The following is a 15,544-nucleotide window of genomic DNA, read 5'->3' on the forward strand; positions in this document are numbered from 1 at the left end:
TCTTTATTGAATTTGTTTGTTAGTTTATGCTTTTTAAATAGCCCTTGTCCTTGAGAGAGGACAAAACAAAATAAAACAAACAAGCAAAGAAGTAAATGACCTACATAGACAATTTCAGGAGTCTTTTTCTTAAGAATAGTTTGGAAAAGATTCAAAGTAGTTGGGGAAAGAGATTAATTAAAAGAAAACTTAAAAAAAATTGAGAATATTTCCAACAATGCCATAGAATAGATTTAATATCCAAAATAAGGGAATATTGTTCTCTTTTTTGTAAGTAGGCTCAAATCTGAAAAGGAGACGTAGTCGGAAAATTAAACTAGAGTGGGTGATTGCTAAGTGAGAAGATCTTCATCAAATGGCTAAACATTTTCAATAAGCACTAAAAAAATTTTAAAAGTTTGAAAAGCAAAATGAACTTGACATTTCAAATAAAATTATTGTTTCCTGGAAGAAAACAGGATTGATTTAGACTTCGTCCTCTAAAAACTGAAAATATTTGGCTATGGACATCGACAGAGATTAAAAGCAGATACCTATAGTGACTAAAAGCATTAAAGGTCATTGAAAATTTAATGTTCACTATTGCTTAAGAAACAGGAGGACCGATATTAAAAATTTATAGGGCAGTGTCACTTTGAGAGAGATATTAGCCTCTAACACGTTCATGTTCTTCCTCTAAATTCTCAAAGAATTTTTTTTCATAAAGATGCACAAAATACAGCTTTTTTTTTGCTACACATATTTTAGTATCAGATATTTATTATCCTTCAAAGTTTTGAAATATTATTTAGTTGAATGATAGTCTTTTATATCAGTGTTGTTATATCTAATCAATACTATTGCTGTCAGATCCCACTCAGAAAGAGAGAATGTTTGCCAATACTAAGTTTTTTCAAATGTCCCTAACTAATCAATTAAATCATTATTAGAAAAATACTCCTTTATTCTGTGACACAACTTCTGTAAGTTTCATAGTAAATTAATTTACAAATGGAATTGCCAGGTAAATGTCTTGCAGAAAGGTTTTTATTAGAAGTTCAAAATTGTTTTCGTCCCCACAATCAAATTCAAATAGATCTTGACATTAGTATACATACATTATGAATGTCTCAAGAAATAACCCAATAATTAAATATGATTGCAGAATCCTTATTGACAAAGACTATAATTATAAGCAAAATATTTGGAGCAGAACTTAATATTTCAGATTAAGCCTTCCCCAATTACCATATAACAACTATATTTTATATATTAGAACATTTAGATCATGCTTTATGGCCATAACTCAACAATATTACATACTTCAAAGACCCATTGCTTATTATAGCCTATCTCTTGACCAAGAGCCAAAACATATCATGTATGCCTCATCACAATTGCTTACTGGGGTAAATTAAGCATACCATCTTCTGATCTTATACAATCATTTCTATATTCAATGATATCACATCAATTCTTAATAAATATAAGCTTTTGGCATTCTTCTCTTTGAGTGGATCATCATACTGAAGAGATTGCTTTAACAAAAGTCATTATGAAAGGACATTTTATAAAACAGCAAAAACAAATCCATAGAAAAGTTCAAATATCTCAACATAGATATGTGGAATCTGTCCTAAATTCTAAAAGAAAACACTGGGAATGTTCAGGTTGTAAAATCCATGGGGATAATAGCTCAGGAAGCCTGGTAGCATCAGAGAATTTCATAGATATTTCCTAAAATTATCATGAGACAACCTTTACCAATAGAAATAGATTTGATATGTTATTAAAGAAGTATCACTAGGGGATTTTTTTTTTTTTTTTTTTTTTTTTTAAATTAAAACTTTCTTTTTAATGTCAGAGTATTTTCTACTAATTTCATCACTTATTTTTTTTTTTTTTTTTTTTTGGTTAGCAGATGATATGGCCAGCTCATAAATCAATTATATCCAATATAATTCTGAAAATAATGTTAAAGGTGGAACATGAAAATTGCCCAGAGAGACATTTTCCACTTGTTTAGTGGATTTTATACAACTGCTTCCTCTGTGTTTTGTGAATATGAATGTGTAATATTGACAATGTTTTCATTTTATGTATCTTTTTAAGCAATCTCAGCTATGTAATATAATACAGCTCCTATGCTTTTTAAAGCTTTTCTTATCTAAAGGCTCTCTAAGAGTTGACCATCATGAAAAATTTGGGGTGGGCTTTTGGTGATATTTTTCTTCATCAATATTTATAAACATGAACATGTACATAGAATTATTGACAAATGCTAATAACTTCTGCTATTTGTATTAGTAAATGTATGGACAAAAACTATTGTACATCAACCTGGTAAAAGATAATTTTAAAGATCTATAATTAAGCCAGGAAAAGTCTTTGTGTGTCCTTCTCTTTCTTCCCCTTTGAATCTGAATTTCTTAGATGCGAAGAGCAGTTGTACCTGAGTTATCTACCTAATTACAGGAAGTGAAAATAAAAAAAATAAAAAAGAGGATGACCAGGCTTGAATTAACAGAAAAAAAGAATATTTTGAAGAATATTTTAATGTTTAATTTACTAGACAAACTACTTTTTGAAAGAAGCTAAAGTGGGGATAAAAAAAAAAGAAATTTTCCTCCCTATTCTCTTTAACTGGTCCTTCTTTCCACACATTCCCAAGCTATTTGTTTGATCTTAATATTCGGATTTAACAGCCAACCCTATATTCTGTACACCAGCATGTCACAGGGTTGATCCTAGAACCAAACTTGATCTACTGAAACTTAACTGTTTTGTGGGAAGCAAAAGTCTGGCTATTCCATTATTACTCATAGACCTTTGAAATAACCAGAGAAGAGTATATCAAATCTGTATTTTAGAAAAATATTTAATAATCTGAGGAAATGTTCCAAATATATATTATGTTATATGTGATATTATCAAAAAAGTATATATAGTAAATATTCAATATTTAAAGTATGTTTGTGTGTGTATGTGTATGTAGTCTTAAAAATAACTAATAATAACATCAAAATTTAATATTCAATATCCCTGGAAGATAGCAATATAGTTGACTTTTATTGTATTATACTATATATTTCTATGGCTTATTTCCTCCATGCTGAGCATATATTGTTTTTATAAGTAAAAAATTATAAACAAATGTTACTTAAATTTAAATATAAAATTTGTCATAATGTTTCTGAAGTATTTCAGGTTCATAAATTAATACATTTCTTATTTCACTATTAATGAACTTACTCCTAAATTATTTTTTACTATATCCTACAGCACAAACTATATTCAGATATAGCAAGTGGTTGTTTTATAGTTGAAAACAAAACAGCAAAACAGTGAAATTTATGCACTTTTGCAGCCACATAAATACTAAAAGAGCAAGATGAAATATGATCAATTCCTGGTCAGCCAAAATTTAAACATACTCTTCAAAAGTTTCATTTTACTTCTTTTTTGTTGTTGATCAGGACTTTTTTTTTTTTTTTTAAGCAGGGGGTGTTTAACCTTTATAAATTATAAATTGAAGAAATCTCACCAGAGTAAACATCCTCTTGTTAGAAAAATCTTAAAGTCTGTTTAATACTTTCTAATGGAACTGATTGTTACCTTTTCACTAAAAAATAATCATTCATGAATGTTCTTATAGTATTAGAGTCTATAATTCAATATAAAAATAAAACTTTAAAAATTAGTTTGTGTTTCTGTATGGCATGACATACAGTTTACTACTTGCAGTTGTCATAAAATTAACATATTTACAGAATATGTTATAATTTGAAAAGCATGACTCCAGACATTTTTTTTTATATATATATAAAAAATACAAATGATTTGTTGGTTTTCTGAGAAAAGTTAAAAAGTTGTGTGAGTTTTTGGATGTGTATTTAAGTTGTAAGAGTGAGAGGGAGGTAGAGGGAGGGAAAGAGAGACAGAAAGGAAGGAAAGACCAATGTGTTTGCACGTGTGTGGACAATAGTGATTAACGTCTGATGAGTGCACATGTCTGAGCATGAATAAACATGAAGATGTGTGGGTGCAAGTGTGAGTGAGAGTGACTGTGGGTTTGTATATGCCATTCACTCCACTGTTCTGTGAAAATTAAATCTATGGCTAAGTATGGAAAACACTTTCTCTTAGTGACCACAATATATGTGAACATGAGAGAGTCTCAGTAAATGAATTTGTTTAAAGTGTTAATCCAAAATTACTTGAACAAGGGATATTTGTATTCAGCAATACCTATTGCCATTTTACTGAAATGGAGAGGAACACACTTTGGTAAATACGTGTTTATGGGTAGGACATTAAATCCATTCCCTGAAAAATGTTATTTTTAAATATCCTGTTCTGAACAATTCTGGTGAATCCTGATAAAGAGCTGTGTGTGTAGTTATCAGAATAGATGATATTCTTTCAGAGTACAGCGTACACACAGGCATACATTTTATCTCACTTCACTTTATTGTACTTCACAAATGTTGTGTTTCTTTTACAAATTGAAGACAGGGCCCTCAACCAGCAAAAAGATCATGACTAGCTTCACTGCACCACTCACTTCATTGTGCCTCTCGCCTTATTGCAGTGCACTGGAACTAAACGCTCAGTGTTTCCAAGGTATGCTGGCATATTGCTTGCGTCAACTGGAATTCCTGCACTTCTTTTTTTTGTGAGGCACGTTTATATTTTTCCTGAAAGTCTTACTTCAATTTTGTAGACCATATGACACAATGCAGGCATTCTTCCATATCAACTCTCCTGCGATACCAGTGTCCTGTATATTTTTCTACCATCATCTTGACCATGCTTACTGACACTATATATTTACATAATTTCATACATATTTATATAATTAAGTAAACCATGGAAATTACTCTCCTCGAACAGCAAGAACTCTCTGTCGTCATATTTGTATTCCCAGTCATTGAGCATACTATCAGGCAACTATAAGGTATCAGTTAGTTAAGTATTGCCTTGTTAGAGAAAAAGGAAAACAATAAATTTAAATACATGGAATAAATCTAACAAAATATATACAAAGTTTGTATGAGACAAACTATAAAATTAAATACAATGTAAATGGCGTTTTTAGTTTAAACTCTACTTGTAAATCTACAATTGTAAATATCCCTTTGGTAGCAATTAAATTAAATTAAATACATGTATGAGACAAACTATAAAATTATGGTACATGAAATCAAGGAACTAAATAGAGAGCAATTCTATGTTCATGGATAGAAAGACTTAATATTGTCAAAATGTCAGTTCTTGCTAACTTGATCTGAAGATCTAATGAAATTCCAATCAAAATCTAGCAAGTTATTTTTGTGGATACTAATAAATTGATTGCAAAATTTATATGGAGAGGCAAAAGACCCAGAACAGCCAACACAATACTGAAAGAGAGGAACAAAGACAGAGGACTGACTCTACCCAACTCCAAGACTTACTATGAAGTTATGATAATCAAGACAGTATGAAACTGTTAAAAGATTTAAAAAACAAAAACAAAAATAAACAAGTAATCTCTTTTACAAAGGAGCAAAGGCAATATGATGGAACAAAGATATTTTCTTTAACAAATCGTGCTGGAACAAATGAATATCTGCATGCAAAAAAGAAAAAAAAAAGTGAATCTAGACACAAACCTCATACCCTTCACAAACATTAACTCAAAATGTATCACAGACCTAAACTTAAAATGCAAAACTATGAGAGTCTTAGAAGATAACATAGGAGAAATTGCATATGACTTTGAGAATGGAAATTATTTTTTAGATACAACACCAAAGAAATGATCCGTGGAAGAAATAATTGATAAACTGGACTTCACTGAATCTAAAAAATATTTCATGAAAGAGGATATCAAGAAAATTAGAAGACAAGACACAAATTTAGAGAAAATATTTTCAAAAGACATCTGAAAAAGGACTGTTATCCAAAATATGCAAAGCTCTCTTAAAACTAACAATAAAAAATCAAACAAGTAGATTTTAAAAAACGGGCCAAAGATTTCAACAACCACCTCATCAAGATGACAAAAAGCTTATGAAAAGATGCTTCACCTCATACGTCATCAAGAAAAAGCAAATTAAAACAACACTAATATATCACCATATATCTATTAGAATGTCCAAAATCTGGAATGCTGATGACACCAAATGCCAATAAAGATGTGAAACAATAGGAACTCTCATTCATTGCTGGTGAAAATGCAAAATGGTTCAGCTCCTTTGGAAAACAGTTTGGCATTTTTTTTTTTTTCAGAACCAAATATGCTCTTACCGTATAATCCAGCAATTGCACTCCTTGGTATTTACTCAAAGGAATTGAGAACTTTTGTCCACAGAAAATCCTGCACACAGATATTTATAGCAGACTTATTCATAATTGCCAAAACTTGGAAATAACCGATGTATCCCTTGGTAGGTGAATAGATAAACTGTGATATATCCAGACAATGGATTATTATTTAGCATTAAAAAGAAATGCGCTATCGAACCATGAAAAGACATGAAGGGAATTGAAATAAGCCAATCTGAAAAGACTGCATACTGTATGATTCTAACCGTATGATATTCTGGAAGAGGTAAAACTACAGAGACAGTAAAACTTCAGTGGTTGCAGTGTCCGGTTGGGGTGAGGGAAGGGATGAATAAAGGAAGCACAGATGATTTTTCGAGCAGTGAAAATTTCTGTATGATACTATAATGATGGATACATGCTGTTATACATTTGTCCAAACCCATAAAAAGTGCAACATGAAAAATGAACAGTAATGTGAACTATGGATTTTAGGTGACTATATTGTATCGATGTAGGTTTATTAATTGTAACAAATCTATTACTCTCTTCAGTGATGTTGATAATGGGGAGTCTGTGCATGTGTGAAGCAGGAGTTATATGGGAAAACTCTACCTTCCTCTAAACTTTGAGTGAATCTCTTCTTAAAAATATCACACATAAATGTTAGTGTTTTCCAATTTCCAGATATGATTTAAGACTCAGTGATATGGGACTGAATGTATCTCTGGCCACTGTATCTTTATAGTCTGCAAACACCAATTAATATTTAGCATTATTAAGAAGTATGAAAGTGAAAAACAAAGTTTTCCCTTTAACACCATGTGCAAATTTAGTTTTGAGTAAGAACGCATTTATGAAAGCAAATTAATGAAACTATTGAATTTTGGAAAAATGTTTCCAAGAAAGTTCATTTGTCTCTATTTCCACTTCTGATATTTCTCACAACATAATCTAAATAATCATAGTAATCAGTGTTACTCATAATTACCTCACAGGGATAATTTAGTTCCAAATTAAAAATTATTTTGTGAAACTTTTTTTAAAGTATATAGTACTATATTTATGGACTCGTAATGACAATAATGAAAAGTCTGGGATGGTCGTATGACATTTGACTGAAGATAAGGATTTTTCTATCAGAGAGGAAGGAATGTTTGTTTAGAGTCTATATAGATATGGAGTACATATACATATTTTGAATATTAAATACAACTATAATTAAATAGTGTGTTATATAATACTCAATATATAGACTTTTTATGACACTACGACCTTATGATTCATGGAGACATAATGAGCTAAACTATAATTTTATACAGCGTGGCCATATGAAGAGTTTGCTGATCCATACTTCATTATTCAGACAAAGCAATACTTTTTTGCTATTTGCCTCTAGACCCTAGCATTGAGATCTTGAATATAAAGCATGCCCTTCAAACTTCTAATCTGATTCTGTTATTACTTTTTTGTTTCTCATAACAAAGCATAAACTAAGAAAATGTAATACATTTAGCTCAATTTTGTATACATCAAAGTGTGATGTCATACCTATCCAAAGGCACCTAGAAATTAGCAGAAACAAATTGCTTCTTAGATCTTCCCAAGCATTTCAAAAAAAAAAAAAATATAGCCTCCCATTTATTCAGCGTAAGTTCCTCATGGTGTAGTACTCTAGCCTAATCTTGAAATGATTCCACTAACGTGATGACAGTAAGAGTCCCATGGATCTATGGCCATGCTACCCTGAACAAACCCAATCCCATCTAATCTCGGAAGCAACACAAGGTCAGGCCTGGTTAGTACTTGAATGGGAGACCACTTAGGAAGACCAGGTGCTGTAGGAGTTAAAAATAAAAAAAATAAGAGATTGTAAGCTGACTAGGTCCTTCCAATCTGTGAGGTCAATCAAAGGTTGCCTTGCCTAAAAAATAAAAATAAAAACTTTTTTTAAAAAAGAGTCTCATGGGATCGCCAATCCACTGATAACAAACAAAGCAGCTTGGCTTCCAGAAAGATGACGCTCTGCTACTTTGCTTCAGCTGTGAATTTGAACTCTTCCAAAATCCTTTATTGTTCAACTGAGATTAAGCTATTAAATTAAATAGCATTTTAAATGAAGGTTTCGGAGAAAATTGAAAAAAGATCTCTGGCTGTATGTATTTTTGCTTACTTTGGTTTAAATACATTTTTCAAAATGCTTCTGATGGAGGACTTCTAATAACAATGATGAAAAATTAAGACTCCAAAATCAGTAATTTCTTGTGTAAAATATTTTACTGATAGATTCCCTGCAGATACTTAAAGATTGATTCTTCAAAAAATTTAACTAAAATATTTAAATATTATTCTGCACATGGCACTGTGTTCTATAGAAACTAGCTTTTTTTTTTTTCTTTTAGTTTCTTATAAAAATGCTAAACCTTGTGTATTTTGGATTTTCTCTATACACAAAACATAACCTAGCTCCAAAAACACTTTTGATAGAAAAAAATAGAGTATGCTAAAGCTGGAAGTCTGTTGAAATTTGTATTGGGACAACCTCCTATTGCTTGAAAAAATGCAATAGTTTATGCAGAAAGGAAATTAGAACTATGAAATATATTTAATGACTTTCAATTTATAGAGTTTGCACCTCTTGCAATTGCTATCGGAGTCAGAATTCTCATCAAAGCAGGAAGCTTATTACAAAATTAACATGACACTTTGATTGAATCAGGGTTTTAGCTCTGGCTTTTTAAGTAAATATGATTGATTATATCAACACCCTTCAGATACAGACATATCGACATGGTTGCATATTGATACAGTGATGTTCAGAGTGTGGGTATTGCTGGGGATATCTTGGTTCCAAATTCATAGGAGCAAAAGTGTCTTGCATGAAAAATGATTAAGAAGTAGATATAAAATCTTAAGCATTAAACTCAAGTGTTTCTTCTTAGAACATTAATTAATAGCAAACACATTCTCTCACCTTGGCACTTTATGCTTGGGAATCTTCTCCCTTGATAGGTAAGAGGCCCTAGATTGTGCATTAAAATCAATATAGAATTCATTTGCTTGCACAGGCTGCTACCACTTTTAACTTCTCTTTCTCTTCCTCCTGTCTCTTTTGAAGTGGTTAGGAGAAATTCGAAAGTGATTGTGAGAAATCAGGTCAAACCTACAGCTAAGAAAATCACTGATTTGTTACTTTCCTTAACGAATTCCCACATCAGGCCCCATCCAGGGCTCTTCTCTGTAGTACCTTTCTGACCGTTAAGCAAATGCAAAACCTTTTCATCCATTAAAGCTGAATGTTGTTTTTACTTGACAAATTCTCTTATGCTACACATGCCACAAAGTTGGTACTACAGTACTCATACTGAAATAGTATTGTTTAAATCACTGCTATGCTGTTTCCTGAGAGCTCAGAGAGCCTTAAAGACCCAGCTGCTTCAATCAGAGCATTAGATTTGAGTGTTTTTGTTTTTTGTATGTCCTTATATATGAGACATTATTGCAGAAATTCAATACAATGTAGTCACTAAGATAAAATATCTTTTCTCCTTGGATGGAAGCATGGACTCCTAAAACATCTTTAATTTCTGATTAGTCATTCACTTCATAGATGCAAATGCCCTTAATATGTCCATATCTCCAATGGTTTAGACTCATGCACTCACTATGCCCCTCCTATTATGCATCCTCTCTCCTCAGTATGATTTAGTTGTTTTTAATAATTCACCTCTAATATGTCTAATAATGCTGCCTTTAAAGAAGCAAACAAGTAGACTTTTCTAAAAATTACATTTATGTGTAATCTAAGAAGAAATCTTAATTTAATAAAGATATAACAAGAACTCTATACAGTTTGGTAAAATTTGAATTCCTCTTAATTATGGAAAGTAAGGCTTGTTAACTTTAACAAATGAAAAGAGTTGGAGTACCTTTTTAGTGAAGTAATAGATAGGCATGCTTAAAAATGCAACATAAAAATGAAAATACTCTGTGTCAATATTTAAGGTTAGTATTCTGAATTGAGGGTACCATTAAAAATTCTTACTGATTTTCTTGTTGTTTAGGAGTTTGTAAATACTCATATAACTAAAAAGAATAGTTTTCTATTATTTAATTCCCAGTGCAGTAAGAGGCAAATACCATAAGGAAAGTGACAACAATGTTAACTTTTCCATAAATCTAGGTCACTCAAGATTTAAACCACCATAGGGAAAAATCGCTGCAAAATAAATTTAAAGGCTCAAGGAGAACAAATCCCAAGGGTTTCTTCCCACGAGAAAGAATAAAAATTTGCGATGGGTTCTGGGAGGTTCAATTATAGAAACAGACAACAAGAGGTTTTCAGCCAATTTGAAACTAATTCAATATATTCTGGAGGAAAAAGGCAGTTGCACAGATAACATCAGCTTGAAACTGAAAGTTGTTGCCTTAGGAAAGACACTAACAAATGGACTTTATAGTTTGAGCTCCAAGGAAGGAAAGTGGATAGTGATAAAGAGAGAAACAAAGAAAAGGACAATATTATATTCTATCATCCTCACACTCTACAGCTAATACAATAGGTTGAACAACTTGGATAATTCAATGAACACTTTATATATTTTGATATATAAATAAAAGGCAGTAAAAAATAAATCGAGGACATAGAGAAGAAAAGAATCACAGGAATAAGGCAAAGGAATAAAACCAGTAAAGTGAGAAAATATGTGTTCTAAGAGAATGAAACAAGTGTTAATCAGTATTATGGCAGGCCCTGGTTCACTGGTGTTCATGTTCAAATTCTGTTTTGTGTTTGTATTCTGTACCTCCTTTTATTAAAATTTCCCTCAGGTCCATTGTAGATTTATAGGTTTCAAAGCAATATATAATAACAAATATAATAATCTCTTAAATATGTTTAAAAGAAATTTAAAAAGTACATTTTAGCAAATATTTCAAAAACAGTGGAATAATGTAGAAAATTGATGAGGTTTTTACATGTACAATTTAATACTGTTCGCTCAAAATAATTTCAATGATTCTAAATATGATTTAAATAATATCATTATTATGACAGAAAAATAACACTATATTTATTCTGTTAGGTTCAATAATATTTTATTTTTTTTACCTATAAAAAGACAATTTCATAAGATTTACTCTAGTACACTTCAGCTGTTCTATTCTACATAAGATGAGTAAGTACATAGCAGTTTCCAATCTTATTTCCGAGCTGTCATTTCAATGTTTTTTAAAAACTATATGTTTACTGGTATGCATGGACATCTCTAATAGCTAGAAAAACCTTAGAAACTTTGTAAGATACACCCATGTAAATTGATAAATAAATGTATCTAAAAATACATTGTTATTGGAAATGTTCACCTGCTTGAAAAATATAAAAAGTCTCTGCTTTTTTTTAAAGAGATCCTAAAACATGTAATATTTTCTGAGATGATTCTGAGTATTCATAAGCAATTATCCTACATAATAAAATAATTTTATAAGTATTAAGATTTTTCACATTCAATATATAAGAATATTTTAAAGACCTGTCTTTCTTGAAAACAAGACTGTATTATTAATTAAAAATGAATATTTCTGAATTTTAAAATAAGTAAAATAATATTTATCACCAGGAACACAGAAAAATCACAGTTCCATTTTTATACTCCTGTCAGTAGAAAGTCCAAAGAAAAGTTACATCCTTTATAATTTTACCTTTCTGAATATATCATACTACCAGTGATCACAAAGTCTCATATCATTAGCTACTTTAGAGCAGACACTACCTAGTATAGTACCTTGTATTAGTTATTTTAACTGTTTTCTGAAACGATAAAATAATGAGGATTTCCAGTGTCAAAGCAGTAATTTGCCTGGATTTTCATATTTTATGTGATAAAATATCAAAAATTCATACTTCAAGGAAGTTTCATTCTCACATAGAATGTAGAAAGCCTACTGAGAATTATTACTCATTTATAAGTACAGAAAAAATCCATATAATCTAAAACAACATAAATTATATTGGACCTCAGCAAACTGAATTCTAAAATGACAAGTCCCTCAGAGGAGAAATGGGACATAAGGACTGCTTCATCACTGGCAGAGCATTAGAGGGAGAATAAAATCAATAAAGGAGAAACCAGCTGAAGTTTTAATACGGTCCGAAAGGTCAAGTGTAATCAATTTAGAACAGTGGTTTTAATCTAAGGGAATTGTGTCCTTCAGGAGATGTTTGACTGTGTGTATATTTTTGGTTGTCACAACTGGTGTAGTGTGCTGTGGGCACACCTTACGATCTCCCCCAACCATCCACACCCTTGTGTTTTTACCTCCCACATCCCTTACATTTGGGTGGGAACTTTGACTTGTTTCTAACCAGCAATATGTCAAAGGTTATGGGCTATCACTCTCATGACTATGTTTTATCACATAAATTTTTTTTATCACATAAGGTTCCACTTAGGCCTAAACAAGAGTCTCTCTCTCTCTCTCTCTCTCTCTCTCTCTCTCTCTGACTGGCCAGCTAAGCCATGCCGACTTCATGCCCAGACTTCTGACCCAGAGAAACTGCAGGTATTATTTTAGTCCCTACATTTGCAACAATTTGTTATGCAGTAATAAGAAGTAATATAGAGTACTACTGGCACCTAGTGGGTAGAGATCAGGGACTTTGTTAAACATTCTAAGATGCACAGGACATCCTCCTGCAATAAAGAATTATCTGGCTCAAAATGTCAGTAATGCTAAGATTTAGAAAATATGGGCCAGGACAGGGTCCAAAGACAACCAATCCTCTCCCACAATATCACCTCTGCCATGGGCATGAACCCATGTGGGAGGTGATGGGCTGCAACTATGGAATAGACAGAACTCGTTTCCCCTGTATTCTTCTCTCCTATGAACCAAAACCCTAAGCTCATCAGCAAAGGGCATGGCCATGGAAAATCCTCTGCTTAAGGGGAGGGACAGAAACAAAAATATATCTGCTACTCCAAGAGATGAAGGAAATATTCCTTTCCCTAGGATTCAGGCACTGTTTATGGGAGAAACTTACAATGAGAGAGAGATGGACAAAATCCTTGGGCTCAAGATTCTTTTCCAATTCAAAGGAAAATTCTCATACCACCAGGAAGGGTGGAAAACTCTTCCACCCAAAACCTACCACAGAAAGCATGCAGAATTTGAATTCTGAGAGAGGGAGGTACAGGAATGCTGAGAAGGCACCATCCATAGGCTCAGGTTCATAAGACCTGCCTAAGATTGAGGTTTGTGGTAGGCTAAATAATAGTGCCCTGCAAAGATGTGATGTCCTAATTCTAAGGACCCATGAAGAAGTTACCTTACTGGCAGAAGGGACCTTGCATATGTGATTCAGTTAAACATCTTTGGCTGGGAAGATTATTCTGGTTTATCTCAGTGAGCCCAACGTAATGACAAAAGTCCTTATACAATGGAGACAGGAGAGTCAGAGCAGAGAAAATGATGTCATAATGGAAGCAGAGTCAGTGAAGGGCCTATGAGGCAAGGCATGCAGTTGGCCTTTAGAAGGACTCTGGCCAAGGCTAGGAAATGTATTCTTTCCTAAAGACTTCAGGAAGTACCGGCCCAGCTGACGCCAGGTCACTAGCTCAACAATATGCAATTTAGACTCTGAAACTCCAGGATTATAATAAAAAATACGTGTTGTTGTAAGGTTCTAGGTTTGTGATAATGCGTTGCCTCAGCAAAAGAAAACTAATACAAGATCGGACCAGAAGAGCCAAGAACCCCAGCCTGGCCCCATGGTGAGAACAGAACTGAGAGTCAGCCTTAGCAGCCTACCAAGATGGAGAGCAGAGGGATGAGGGACGAGGCTGTAGAAGAAACACTAAATAAAACACCCTGGCACCAAAAGCACTGCACTAAGCATAAAGTAAGAATGGGAAGTTAGTATTAAGATTCCTCCATCCCTGCATTGTCAAATCTTCTTTTTCTGTATCCCTTGACTGGGAGTATGAGTGCTAGGATGCAGGGTTTTTTGTTTGGTTTGGTTTGGTTTTGTTTTCCATCTAGTAACTCACAGATCTTATTCAGAAAGTTCTAAATTTCTGTTTTAGATAATAATTCTGCATTTTAATAACATGTTGCTTGTCTTTGGGGGCCTTTAAGGCTTAATGTGTACCTTATTTTAATCAAATTTATCGGAAATTCTCTCCTTGCCTACAAAGGCTGCAAAGGTTACAAAAGCTTCAAGGTGGCAGATCTCAGTACTATCCCTGGAATGCCATAGATCCCCATAGTCCTCACTCTATTTCCAGGTTTCCAGGTTTGTAGCTAGCCACAAGAGAAAAAATGGAAGCAATGGTGACCCTCTTCTTCAAGACCCCAGAAGAACACAGGGCTCACTCATTGGGGCCTGATCAGAGTTATTGCTTTTCCCGAACTGATGTAGTTGTTCTTTAAATTTGGAAGATTAGAATGATGGCATAGAATCAGGTTCCTATCTTTTCAGAATCTGCTCTCCATAAAAAATCTAATTTTAATTTGTTTTAGTTATATGAGTAATATACAAATATATTATAGAAGTTTTATTCAAGAAGAATTATAGGGATTGTGCATGTGCATTTTCTCTTCCTCCCCTCACTGAAAGCTAATTAAAATGTCAGTAAAATAATTAAAGATTCTCTACAGAAATTGGAGAAAGACAGCAAGATAAAATGGTTCCGCTAATTTTTAGAAGGTGGAAAGCAGACACTGATCGTACCTGAATTCACAGAGAGGAAGTGGCAGCATCAGCCCTCCAAATGGAAATGCTAATAAAAAACAAGTCACAAGCAAACCAGTGGCAAACTATGAGTGAGTCACCAGCAAACTCCCTCAGGAGTCTCCGGTTTTGGAGATTATCTACAGCAGAATGCCAAAAACAGGCGAAGTGATATAAATTATTTTTGGAAAATAATTATTTCTGTGGACATCATCACATGATTCTTCTCCCCACCAATTTTGCACCCCCCCTAAAAACATAATACGCAGAACATTTATATTCTCTTTGTATATTTGTTTTGCTTTGATTTTAATGAAAGGTATATAACAACACCCAGACGGAGCAAAGGGTGAGGACGAGTCATTGGATATAAAAGCAGAGCATGGAGGTCAGCATTCTCATCTATCTCAAGAGCAGTTGACTCTCCCCAACCCAAATTCCAGAGCCATGCAGAGCAAAAGTGGATCCTTCTCTTGCACAAAGAATTATCTGCAAAATAATAATAATTAATAATAATAATAATAA

General features: G+C 32.7%; 1 pseudogene; it reads left to right on the forward strand.

The window, feature by feature from the left end:
- Nucleotides 1-8,016: 8,016 nt before the first annotated feature.
- LOC111737483 lies at nucleotides 8,017-8,135 on the forward strand (annotated as a pseudogene).
- Nucleotides 8,136-15,544: the final 7,409 nt, after the last annotated feature.

This window comes from Pteropus vampyrus, unplaced genomic scaffold, assembly GCF_000151845.1.
Source record: "Pteropus vampyrus isolate Shadow unplaced genomic scaffold, Pvam_2.0 Scaffold27, whole genome shotgun sequence".
Taxonomy (NCBI): domain Eukaryota; kingdom Metazoa; phylum Chordata; class Mammalia; order Chiroptera; family Pteropodidae; genus Pteropus; species Pteropus vampyrus.